The 14,515-nt window shown below is 30.6% G+C and overlaps 1 long non-coding RNA gene across 1 annotated transcript; it reads right to left on the bottom strand.

Annotated features, from left to right (window-relative positions):
- Nucleotides 1-509: 509 nt before the first annotated feature.
- On the bottom strand, nt 510-14,050 carry LOC125776780 (uncharacterized). The gene is made up of 3 exons (XR_007421941.1): nt 13,069-14,050; nt 9,781-12,897; nt 510-1,037 (listed from the first exon to the last, which is right to left on the bottom strand). It is a non-coding gene; the product is annotated as an uncharacterized LOC125776780 (long non-coding RNA).
- Between the last annotated feature and the right edge of the window lie 465 nt (nt 14,051-14,515).

The following is a 14,515-nucleotide window of genomic DNA, read 5'->3' as shown; positions in this document are numbered from 1 at the left end:
AGTTGATATTTTTACGCAACTTTATATCGATTGCTAAATGTGTACTTACTAAAAAATCGATTTTACACCTTAATAAAAGGTTGTGAAATTAATCCAAATACCCCGTACCGCCATAACACAACTCTATGACAACTCCAATAACATCAAATCGTCTAAATATTGTAAATATGCAAAGTTCATATTTTTACGCAACTTGATATCGATTGCTTAATGTATATGTACTAAAAAATCGATTCTACACCTTAATAAAAGATTGTGAAATTGTTCCAAATGCTCTGTCGTTATGGCAGTACAACTCTATGACAACTCCAAAAACATCAAAACGGCTAATTAGCATAAATATGTAAAGTTGATATTTTTATGCAACTTTATATCGATTGTTAAATGTGTATTTACTAAAAAATCGATTTTACACCTTAATAAAAGATTGTGAAATTGTTCCAAATACCCCGTCGTTATGGCAGTACAACTCTATGACAACTCCAATAACATCATGTAAATTAGCATAAATAATAAATAATATAAGATTGTGAAATTGTTCCAAATACACTATCGTTATGGCAATACAACTCTATGACAACTCCAATAACATCAAAACGGCTAATTAGCATAAATATGTAAAGTTGATATTTTTACGCAACTTTATGTCGATTGCTAAATGTGTATTTGCTAAAAAATCGATTTTACACCTTAATAAAAGATTGTGAAATTGTTCCAAATACCCCGTCGTTATGGCAGTACAACTCTATGACAACTCCAATAACATCAAAACGGCTAATTAGCATAAATATGTAAAGTTGATATTTTTACGCAACTTGATATCGATTGCTAAATGTGTATGTACTAAAAAATCGATTTTACACCTTAATAAAAGATTGTGAAATTGTTCGAAATGCCCTGTCGTTATGGCAGTACAACTCTATGACAACTCCAATAACATCAAAACGGCTAATTAGCATAAATATGTAAAGTTGATTTTTTTACGCAACTTTACATCGATTGCTAAATGTGTACTTACTAAAAAATCGATTTTACACCTTAATAAAAGATTGTGAAATTGTTCCAAATACCCCGTCGTTATGGCAGTACAACTCTATGACAACTCCAATAACATCAAAACGGCTAATTAGCATAAATATGTAAAGTTCATATCTTTACGCAACTTGATATCGATTGCTTAATGTATATGTACGAAAAAATCGATTCTGCACCTTAATATAAGATTGTGAAATTGTTCCAAATGCCCTATCGTTATGGCAATACAACTCTATGACAACTCCAATGATAACAAAATGGCTAATTAGCATAAATATGTAAAGTTTATATTTCTACGCAATTTTATATCGATTGCTAAATGTGTATTTACTAAAAAATTGATTTTACACCTTAATAAAAGATTGTGAAATTGTTCCAAATACCCCGTCGTTATGGCAGTACAACTCTATGACAACTCCAATAACATCAAAACGGCTAATTAGCATAAATATGTAAAGTTGATATTTTTACGCAACTTTATGTCGATTGCTAAATGTGTATTTACTAAAAAATCGATTTTACACCTTAATAAAAGATTGTGAAATTGTTCCAAATACCCCGTCGTTATGGCAGTACAACTCTATGACAACTCCAATAACATCAAAACGGCTAATTAGCATAAATATGTAAAGTTGATATTTTTACGCAACTTTATATCGATTGCTAAATGTGTATTTACTAAAAAATCGATTTTACACCTTAATAAAAGATTGTGAAATTGTTCCAAATACCCCGTCGTTATGGCAGTACAACTCTATGACAACTCCAATAACATCAAAACGGCTAATTAGCATAAATATGTAAAGTTGATATTTTTACGCAACTTTATATCGATTGCTAAATGTGTATTTACTAAAAAATCGATTTTACACCTTAATAAAAGATTGTGAAATTGTTCCAAATACCCCGTCGTTATGGCAGTACAACTCTATGACAACTCCAATAACATCAAAACGGCTAATTAGCATAAATATGTAAAGTTGATATTTTTACGCAACTTTATATCGATTGCTAAATGTGTATTTACTAAAAAATCGATTTTACACCTTAATAAAAGATTGTGAAATTGTTCCAAATACCCCGTCGTTATGGCAATACAACTCTATGACAACTCCAATAACATCAAAACGGCTAATTAGCATAAATATGTAAAGTTGATATTTTTACGCAACTTTATATCGATTGCTAAATGTGTATTTACTAAAAAATCGATTTTACACCTTAATAAAAGATTGTGAAATTGTTCCAAATACCCCGTCGTTATGGCAGTACAACTCTATGACAACTCCAATAACATCAAAACGGCTAATTAGCATAAATATGTAAAGTTGATATTTTTACGCAACTTTATATCGATTGCTAAATGTGTATTTACTAAAAAATCGATTTTACACCTTAATAAAAGATTGTGAAATTGTTCCAAATACCCCGTCGTTATGGCAGTACAACTCTATGACAACTCCAATAACATCAAAACGGCTAATTAGCATAAATATGTAAAGTTGATATTTTTACGCAATTTTATATCGATTGCTAAATGTGTATTTACTAAAAAATCGATTTTACACCTTAATAAAAGATTGTGAAATTGTTCCAAATACCCCGTCGTTATGGCAGTACAACTCTATGACAACTCCAATAACATCAAAACGTCTAAATATCATAAATATGCAAAGTTCATATTTTTACGCAACTTGATATCGATTGCTAAATATTTATTTACTAAAAAATCGATTTTACACCTTAATAAAAGATTGTGAAATTGTTCCAAATGCCATATAGTTATGGCAATACAACTCTATGACAACTCCAATAACATCAAAACGGCTAATTAGCATAAATATGTAAAGTTCATATTTTTACGCAACTTGACATCGATTGCTAAATGTGTATGTAGTAAAAAATCGATTTTACACCTTAATAAAAGATTGTGAAATTGTTCCAAATGCTCTGTCGTTATGGCAGTACAACTCTATGACAACTCCAAAAACATCAAAACGGCTAATTAGCATAAATATGTAAAGTTGATATTTTTACGCAACTTTATATCGATTGCTAAATGTGTATTTACTAAAAAATCGATTTTACACCTTAATAAAAGATTGTGAAATTGTTCCAAATACCCCGTCGTTATGGCAGTACAACTCTATGACAACTCCAATAACATCAAAACGGCTAATTAGCATAAATATGTAAAGTTTATATTTTTACGCAACTTGATATCGATTGCTAAATGTGTATGTACTAAAAAATCGATTTTACACTTTAAAAAAAGATTGTGGAATTTTTGCAAATGCACCGTCATTATGGCAGTACAACTCTATGACATCTCCAATAACATCAAAACGTCTAAATATCATAAATATGTAAAGTTCATATTTTTACGCAACTTTATATCGATTGCTAAATGTGTATTTACTAAAAAATTTTACACCTTAATAAAAGATTGTGAAATTGTTCCAAATACCCCGTCGTTATGGCAATACAACTCTATGACAACTCCAATAACATCAAAACGGCTAATTAGCATAAATATGTAAAGTTGATATTTTTACGCAATTTTATATCGATTGCTAAATGTGTATTTACTAAAAAATCGATTTTACACCTTAATAAAAGATTGTGAAATTGTTCCAAATACCCGTCGTTATGGCAGTACAACTCTATGACAACTCCAATAACATCAAAACGGCTAATTAGCATAAATATGTAAAGTTGATATTTTTACGCAACTTTATGTCGATTGCTAAATGTGTATTTACTAAAAAATCGATTTTACACCTTAATAAAAGATTGTGAAATTGTTCCAAATACCCCGTCGTTATGGCAGTACAACTCTATGACAACTCCAATAACATCAAAACGGCTAATTAGCATAAATATGTAAAGTTGATATTTTTACGCAACTTTATATCGATTGCTAAATGTGTATTTACTAAAAAATCGATTTTACACCTTAATAAAAGATTGTGAAATTGTTCCAAATACCCCGTCGTTATGGCAGTACAACTCTATGACAACTCCAATAACATCAAAACGGCTAATTAGCATAAATATGTAAAGTTGATATTTTTACGCAACTTTATATCGATTGCTAAATGTGTATTTACTAAAAAATCGATTTTACACCTTAATAAAAGATTGTGAAATTGTTCCAAATACCCCGTCGTTATGGCAGTACAACTCTATGACAACTCCAATAACATCAAAACGGCTAATTAGCATAAATATGTAAAGTTGATATTTTTACGCAACTTTATATCGATTGCTAAATGTGTATTTACTAAAAAATCGATTTTACACCTTAATAAAAGATTGTGAAATTGTTCCAAATACCCCGTCGTTATGGCAGTACAACTCTATGACAACTCCAATAACATCAAAACGGCTAATTAGCATAAATATGTAAAGTTGATATTTTTACGCAACTTTATATCGATTGCTAAATGTGTATTTACTAAAAAATCGATTTTACACCTTAATAAAAGATTGTGAAATTGTTCCAAATACCCCGTCGTTATGGCAGTACAACTCTATGACAACTCCAATAACATCAAAACGGCTAATTAGCAAAAACATGTAAAGTTGATATTTTTGCGCAACTTGATATCGATTTTTAAATGTGTATTTACTAAAAAATCGATTTTATACCTTAATAAAAGGTTGTGAAATTAATCCAAATACCCCGTACTGCCATAACACAACTCTATGACAACTCCAATAACATCAAAACGGCTAATTAGCATAAATATGCAAAGTTCATATTTTTACGCAACTTGATATCGATTGCTTATTGTATATGTACTAAAAAATCGATTCTACACCTTAATATAAATTTGTGAAATTGTTCCAAATGCTCTGTCGTTATGGCAGTACAACTCTATGACAACTCCAATAACATCAAAACGGCTAATTGGCATAAATATGTAAAGTTTATAGTTTTACGCAACTTTGAATCGATTGCTAAATGTGCATTTACTAAAAAATCGATTTTACACCTTAATAAAAGATTGCGAAATTGTTCCAAATACCCCGTCGTTATGGCAGTACAACTCTATGACAACTCCAATAACACCAAAACGGCTAATTAGCATAAATATGTAAAGTTATATTTTTACGCAACTTGATATCGATTGCTAAATGTGTATGTACTAAAAAATCGATTTTACACTTTAAAAAAAGATTGTGGAATTTTTGCATATGCACCGTCGTTATGGCTATACGACAACTCCATGACATCTCCAATAACATCAAAACGGCTAATTAGCATAAATATGTAAAGTTGATATTTTTACGCAACTTTATATCGATTGCTAAATGTGTATTTACTAAAAAATCGATTTTACACCTTAATAAAAGATTGTGAAATTGTTCCAAATACCCCGTCGTTATGGCAATACAACTCTATGACAACTCCAATAACATCAAAACGGCTAATTAGCATAAATATGTAAAGTTGATATTTTTACGCAACTTTATATCGATTGCTAAATGTGTATTTACTAAAAAATCGATTTTACACCTTAATAAAAGATTGTGAAATTGTTCCAAATACCCCGTCGTTATGGCAGTACAACTCTATGACAACTCCAATAACATCAAAACGGCTAATTAGCATAAATATGTAAAGTTGATATTTTTACGCAACTTTATATCGATTGCTAAATGTGTATTTACTAAAAAATCGATTTTACACCTTAATAAAAGATTGTGAAATTGTTCCAAATACCCCGTCGTTATGGCAGTACAACTCTATGACAACTCCAATAACATCAAAACGGCTAATTAGCATAAATATGTAAAGTTATATTTTTACGCAACTTTATATCGATTGCTAAATGTGTATTTACTAAAAAATCGATTTTACACCTTAATAAAAGATTGTGAAATTGTTCCAAATACCCCGTCGTTATGGCAGTACAACTCTATGACAACTCCAATAACATCAAAACACTAATTAGCATAAATATGTAAAGTTCATATTTTTACGCAACTTTATATCGATTGCTAAATGTATATGTACTAAAAAATCAATTTTACACCTTAATAAAAGATTGTGGAATTTTTGCATATGCACTGTCGTTATGGCTATACGACTACTCTATGACAACTCCAATAACATCAAAACACTAATTAGCATAAATATGTAAAGTTCATATTTTTACGCAACTTGATATCGATTGCTAAATGTGTATCCACTAAAAAATCAATTTTACACCTTAATAAAAGGTTGTGAAATTGTTCCAAATGCCCTGTCGTTATGGCAGTACAACTCTATGACAACTCCAATAACATCAAAACGGCTAATTAGCATAAATATGTAAAGTTGATATTTTTACGCAACTTTACATCGATTGATAAATGTGTATTTACCACAAAATCGATTTTACACCTTAATAAAGGGTTGTGAAATTGTTCCAAATGCCCTGTCGTTATGGCAATACAACTCTATGACAACTCCAATAACATCAAAACGGCTAATTATCATAAATATGTAAAGTTCATATTTTTACGCAACTTGATATCGATTGCTTGATGTGTATGTACTAAAAAATCGATTTTACACCTTAATAAAAGGTTGTGAAATTGTTCCAAATGCCCTGTCGTTATGGCAGTACAACTCTATGACAACTCCAATAACATCAAAACGGCTAATTAGCATAAATATGTAAAGTTGATATTTTTACGCAACTTGATATCGATTGCTAAATGTGTATGTACTAAAAAATCGATTTTACACCTTAATAAAAGATTGTGAAATTGTTCCAAATACCCCGTCGTTATGGCAGTACAACTCTATGACAACTCCAATAACATCAAAACGGCTAATTAGCATAAATATGTAAAGTTGATATTTTTACGCAACTTTGTATCGATTGCTAAATGTGTATTTACTAAAAAATCGATTTTACACCTTAATAAAAGATTGTGAAATTGTTCCAAATACCCCGTCGTTATGGCAGTACAACTCTATGACAACTCCAATAACATCAAAACGGCTAATTAGCATAAATATGTAAAGCTGATATTTTTACGCAAATTTACATCGATTGCTAAATGTGTATTTACTAAAAAATCGATTTTACACCTTAATAAAAGATTGTGAAATTGTTCCAAATACCCCGTCGTTATGGCAGTACAACTCTATGACAACTCCAATAACATCAAAACGGCTAATTAGCATAAATATGTAAAGTTATATTTTTACGCAACTTTATATCGATTGCTAAATGTGTATTTACTAAAAAATCGATTTTACACCTTAATAAAAATTGTGAAATTGTTCCAAATACCCCGTCGTTATGGCAGTACAACTCTATGACAAATCCAATAACATCAAAACGGATAATTAGCATAAATATGTAAAGTTGATATTTTTTCGCAAATTTATATCGATTGCTAAATTTGTATTTACTAAAAAATCGATTTTACACCTTAATAAAAGATTGTGAAATTGTTCCAAATACCCCGTCGTTATGGCAGTACAACTCTATGACAACTCCAATAACATCAAAACGGCTAATTAGCATAAATATGCAAAGTTCATATTTTTACGCAACTTGATATCGATTGCTAAATGTGTATTTACTAAAAAATCGATTTTACACCTTAATAAAAGATTGTGAAATTGTTCCAAATACCCCGTCGTTATGGCAGTACAACTCTATGACAACTCCAATAACATCAAAACGGCTAATTAGCATAAATATGTAAAGTTGATATTTTTACGCAACTTTATATCGATTGCTAAATGTGTATTTACTAAAAAATCGATTTTACACCTTAATAAAAGATTGTGAAATTGTTCCAAATACCCCGTCGTTATGGCAGTACAACTCTATGACAACTCCAATAACATCAAAACGGCTAATTAGCATAAATATGTAAAGTTGATATTTTTACGCAACTTTATATCGATTGCTAAATGTGTATTTACTAAAAAATCGATTTTACACCTTAATAAAAGATTGTGAAATTGTTCCAAATACCCCGTCGTTATGGCAATACAACTCTATGACAACTCCAATAACATAAAAATGACTAATTAGCATAAATATGTAAAGTTGATATTTTTACGCAACTTGATATCGATTGCTAAATGTTTATTTACTAAAAAGTCGATTTTACACCTTAATATAAGGTTGTGAAATTGTTCCAAATACCCCGTCGTTATGGCAGTACAACTCTATGACAACTCCAATAACATCAAAACGGCTAATTAGCATAAATATGTAAAGTTGATATTTTTGCGCAACTTGATATCGATTGCTAAATTTGTATTTACTAAAAAATCGATTCTACACCTTAATATAAGATTGTGAAATTGTTCCAAATGCCCCATCGTTATGGCAATACAACTCTATGACAACTCCAATAACATCAAAACGGATAATTAGCATAAATATGCAAAGTTCATATTTTTACGCAACTTGATATCGATTGCTAAATGTATATGTACTAAAAAATCGATTCTACACCTTAATAAAAGATTGTGAAATTGTTCCAAATACCCCGTCGTTATGGCAGTACAACTCTATGACAACTCCAATAACATCAAAACGGCTAATTATCATAAATATGTAAAGTTCATATTTTTACGCAACTTGATATCGATTGCTTAATGTAAAGGGTGATTTTTTAAGAGCTTGATAACTTTTTTTAAAAAAAAACGCATAAAATTTGCAAAATCTCATCGGTTCTTTATTTGAAACGTTATATTGGTTCATGACATTTACTTTTTGAAGATAATTTCATTTAAATGTTGACCGCGGCTGCGTCTTAGGTGGTCCATTCGGAAAGTCCAATTTTGGGCAACTTTTTCGAGCATTTCGGCCGGAATAGCCCGAATTTCTTCGGAAATGTTGTCTTCCAAAGCTGGAATAGTTGCTGGCTTATTTCTGTAGACTTTAGACTTGACGTAGCCCCACAAAAAATAGTCTAAAGGCGTTAAATCGCATGATCTTGGTGGCCAACTTACGGGCCCATTTCTTGAGATGAATTGTTGTCCGAAGTTTTCCCTCAAAATGGCCATAGAATCGCGAGCTGTGTGGCATGTAGCGCCATCTTGTTGAAACCACATGTCAACCAAGTTCAGTTCTTCCATTTTTGGCAACAAAAAGTTTGTTAGCATCGAACGATAGCGATCGCCATTCACCGTAACGTTGCGTCCAACAGCATCTTTGAAAAAATACGGTCCAATGATTCCACCAGCGTACAAACCACACCAAACAGTGCATTTTTCGGGATGCATGGGCAGTTCTTGAACGGCTTCTGGTTGCTCTTCACCCCAAATGCGGCAATTTTGCTTACGTAGCCATGAGCCTCATCGCTGAACAAAACACGCGCGCGAAACACATTTCGAACCGAACACTGATTTTGGTAATAAAATTCAATGATTTGCAAGCGTTGCTCGTTAGTAAGTCTATTCATGATGAAATGTCAAAGCATACTGAGCATCTTTCTCTTTGACACCATGTCTGAAATCCCACGTGATCTGTCAAATACTAATGCATGAAAATCCTAACCTCAAAAAAATCACCCGTTATATGTACTAAAAAATTGAGTTTACACCTTAATAAAAGATTGTGAAATTGTTCCAAATACCCCGTCGTTATGGCAGTACAACATTATGACAACTCCAATAACATCAAAACAGCTAATTAGCATAAATATGTAAAGCTGATATTTTTACGCAACTTAACATCGATTGCTAAATGTGTATTTACTAAAAAATCGATTTTACACCTTAATAAAAGATTGTGAAATTGTTCCAAATACCCCGTCGTTATGGCGGTACAACTCTATGACAATTTCAATAACATCAAAACGGCTAATTAGCATAAATATGTAAAGTTGATATTTTTACACAACTTTATATCGATTGCTAAATGTGTACTTACTAAAAAATCGATTTTACACCTTAATAAAAGATTGTGAAATTGTTCCAAATACCCCGTCGTTATGGCAGTACAACTCTATGACAATTTCAATAACATCAAAACGGCTAATTAGCATAAATATGTAAAGCTGATATTTTTACGCAACTTTACATCGATTGCTAAATGTGTATTTGCTAAAAAATCGATTTTACACCTTAAAAAAAGATTGTGAAATTGTTCCAAATACCCCGTCGTTATGGCAGTACAACTCTATGACAACTCCAATAACAGCAAAACGGCTAATTAGCATAAAAATGTAAAGTAATATTTTTACGCAACTTTATATCGATTGCTGAATGTGTATTTACTAAAAAATTGATTTTACACCTTAATAAAAATTGTGAAATTGTTCCAAATACTCCGTCGTTATGGCAGTACAACTCTATGACAACTCCAATAACACCAAAACGGCTAATTAGCATAAAAATGTAAAGTTATATTTCTACGCAACTTTATATCGATTGCTGAATGTGTATTTACTAAAAAATTGATTTTACACCTTAATAAAAATTGTGAAATTGTTCCAAATACCCCGTCGTTATGGCAGTACAACTCTATGACAACTCCAATAACAACAAAACGGCTAATTATCATAAATATGTAAAGTTTACATTTTTACGCAACTTGATATCGATTGCTAAATGTGTATGTACTAAAAAATCGATTTTACACTTTAAAAAAAGATTGTGGAATTTTTGCACATGCACTGTCGTTATGGCTATACGACAACTCCATGACATCTCCAATAACATCAAAACGTCTAAATATCATAAATATGCAAAGTTCATATTTTTACGCAACTTGATATCGATTGCTTAATGTATATGTACTAAAAAATCGATTCTACACCTTAATATAAGATTGTGAAATTGTTCCAAATGCCATATCGTTATGGCAATAAAACTCTATGACAACTCCAATAACATCAAAACGGCTAATTATCATAAATATGTAAAGTTCATATTTTTACGCAACTTGATATCGATTGCTTAATGTATATGTACTAAAAAATCGATTTTACACCTTAATAAAAGATTGTGAAATTGTTCCAAATACCCCGTCGTTATGGCAATACAACTCTATGACAACTCTAATAACATCAAAACGGCTAATTAGCATAAATATGTAAAGTTTATATTTTTACGCAACTTGATATCGATTACTAAATGTGTATGTACTAAAAAATCGATTCTACACCTTCATAAAAGATTGGGAAATTGTTCCAAATACCCCGTCGTTATGGCAGTACAACTCTATGACAACTCCAATAACATCAAAACGGCTAATTATCATAAATATGCAAAGCTGATATTTTTAGGCAACTTGATATCGATTGCTTAATGTATATGTACTAAAAAATCGATTTTACACCTTAATAAAAGATTGTGAAATTGTTCCAAATACCCCGTCGTTATGGCAGTACAACTCTATGACAACTCCAATAACATCAAAACGGCTAATTAGCATAAATATGTAAAGCTGATATTTTTACGCAAATTTACATCGATTGCTAAATGTGTATTTACTAAAAAATCGATTTTACACCTTAATAAAAGATTGTGAAATTGTTCCAAATACCCCGTCGTTATGGCAGTACAACTCTATGACAACTCCAATAACACCAAAACGGCTAATTAGCATAAAAATGTAAAGTTATATTTTTACGCAACTTTATATCGATTGCTGAATGTGTATTTACTAAAAAATTGATTTTACACCTTAATAAAAATTGTGAAATTGTTCCAAATACCCCGTCGTTATGGCAGTACAACTCTATGACAATTTCAATAACATCAAAACGGCTAATTAGCATAAATATGTAAAGCTGATATTTTTACGCAACTTTACATCGATTGCTAAATGTGTATTTACTAAAAAATCGATTTTACACCTTAATAAAAGATTGTGAAATTGTTCCAAATACCCCGTCGTTATGGCAGTACAACTCTATGACAATTTCAATAACATCAAAACGGCTAATTAGCATAAACATGAAAAGCTGATATTTTTACGCAACTTTACATCGACTGCTAAATGTGTATGTACTAAAAAATCGATTCTTCACCTTAATAAAATATTGTGAAATTGTTCCAAATACCCCGTCGTTATGGCAGTACAACATTATGACAACTCCAATAACATCAAAACATCTAATTAGCATAAATATGTAAAGCTGATATTTTTACGCAACTTTACATCGATTACTAAATGTGTATTTACTAAAAAATCGATTTTACACCCTAATAAAAGATTGTGAAATTGTTCCAAATACCCCGTCGTTATGGCAGTACAACTCTATGACAACTCCAATAACACCAAAACGGCTAATTAGCATAAAAATGTAAAGTTATATTTTTACGCAACTTTATATCGATTGCTGAATGTGTATTTACTAAAAAATTGATTTTACACCTTAATAAAAATTGTGAAATTGTTCCAAATACCCCGTCGTTATGGCAGTACAACTCTATGACAACTCCAATAACATCAAAACGGCTAATTAGCATAAATATGTAAAGTTTATAGTTTTACGCAACTTTGAATCGATTGCTAAATGTGCATTTACTAAAAAATCGATTCTATACCCTATTATAATACTGTGAAAATGTTCCAAAGGCACTGTTGATATGGCTATACGACAACTCCAATAACATCAAAACGGCTAGTTAGCATAAATATGTAAAGTTGATATTTTTACGCAACTTTATATCGATTGCTAAATGTGTATTTACTAAAAGATCGATTTTACACCTTAATATAAAAATGTGAAATTGTTCCAAATACCCCGTCGTTATGGCAGTACAACTCTATGACAACTCCAATAACACCAAAAGGCTAATTAGCATAAAAATGTAAAGTTATATTTTTACGCAACTTTATATCGATTGCTGAATGTGTATTTACTAAAAAATTGATTTTACACCTTAATAAAAATTGTGAAATTGTTCCAAATACCCCGTCGTTATGGCAGTACAACTCTATGACAACTCCAATAACACCAAAAGGCTAATTAGCATAAAAATGTAAAGTTATATTTTTACGCAACTTTATATCGATTGCTAAATGTGTATTTACTAAAAAATCGATTTTACACCTTAATAAAAATTGTGAAATTGTTCCAAATACCCCGTCGTTATGGCAGTACAACTCTATGACAACTCCAATAACATCAAAACGGCTAATTATCATAAATATGTAAAGTTTACATTTTTACGCAACTTGATATCGATTGCTAAATGTGTATGTACTAAAAAATCGATTTTACATTTTAAAAAAAGATTGTGGAATTTTTGCACATGCACTGTCGTTATGGCTATACGACAACTCCATGACATCTCCAATAACATCAAAACGTCTAAATATCATAAATATGCAAAGTTCATATTTTTACGCAACTTGATATCGATTGCTTAATGTATATGTACTAAAAAATCGATTCTACACCTTAATATAAGATTGTGAAATTGTTCCAAATGCCATATCGTTATGGCAATAAAACTCTATGACAACTCCAATAACATCAAAACGGCTAATTATCATAAATATGTAAAGTTCATATTTTTACGCAACTTGATATCGATTGCTTAATGTATATGTACTAAAAAATCGATTCTACACCTTAATATAAGATTGTGAAATTGTTCCAAATGCCCTATCGTTATGGCAATACAACTCTATGACAACTCCAATAACATCAAAACGGCTGGTTAGCATAAATATGTAAAGTTGATATTTTTACGCAATTTTATATCGATTGCTAAAGGTGTATTTACTAAAAGATCGATTTTACACCTTAATATAAAAATGAGAAATTGTTCCAAATACCCCGTCGTTATGGCAGTACAACTCTATGACAACTCCAATAACATCAAATCGACTAATTAGCATACATATGTAAAGTTGATATTTCTACGCAATTTTGTATCGATTGCTAAATGTGTATTTACTAAAAAACCGATTTTACACCTTAATAACAGGTTGTGAAATTGTTCCAAATACCCCGTCGTTATGGCAATACAACTCTATGACAACTCCAATAACAACAAAACGGCTAATTAGCATAAATATGTAAAGTTTATATTTTTACGCAACTTGATATCGATTGCTAAATGTGTATGTACTAAAAAATCGATTTTACACTTTAAAAAAAGATTGTGGAATTTTTGCATATGCACCGTCGTTATGGCTATACGACAACTCCATGACATCTCCAATAACATCAAAACGTCTAAATATCATAAATATGCAAAGTTCATATTTTTACGCAACTTGATATCGATTGCTTAATGTATATGTACTAAAAAATCGATTCTACACCTTAATATAAGATTGTGAAATTGTTCCAAATGCCATATCGTTATGGCAATACAACTCTATGACAACTCCAATAACATCAAAACGGCTAATTAGCATAAATATGTAAAGTTGATATTTTTACGCAACTTTATATCGATTGCTAAATGTGTATGTACTAAAAAATCGATTTTACACTTTAAAAAAAGATTGTGGAATTTTTGCATATGCACTGTCGTTATGGCTAT

This window comes from Bactrocera dorsalis, chromosome 2 (genome assembly GCF_023373825.1).
Source record: "Bactrocera dorsalis isolate Fly_Bdor chromosome 2, ASM2337382v1, whole genome shotgun sequence".
Lineage (NCBI taxonomy): Eukaryota > Metazoa > Arthropoda > Insecta > Diptera > Tephritidae > Bactrocera > Bactrocera dorsalis.
Note: the sequence above shows the minus strand (reverse complement) of the source record. Positions and strands in the feature narration are given on the sequence as shown.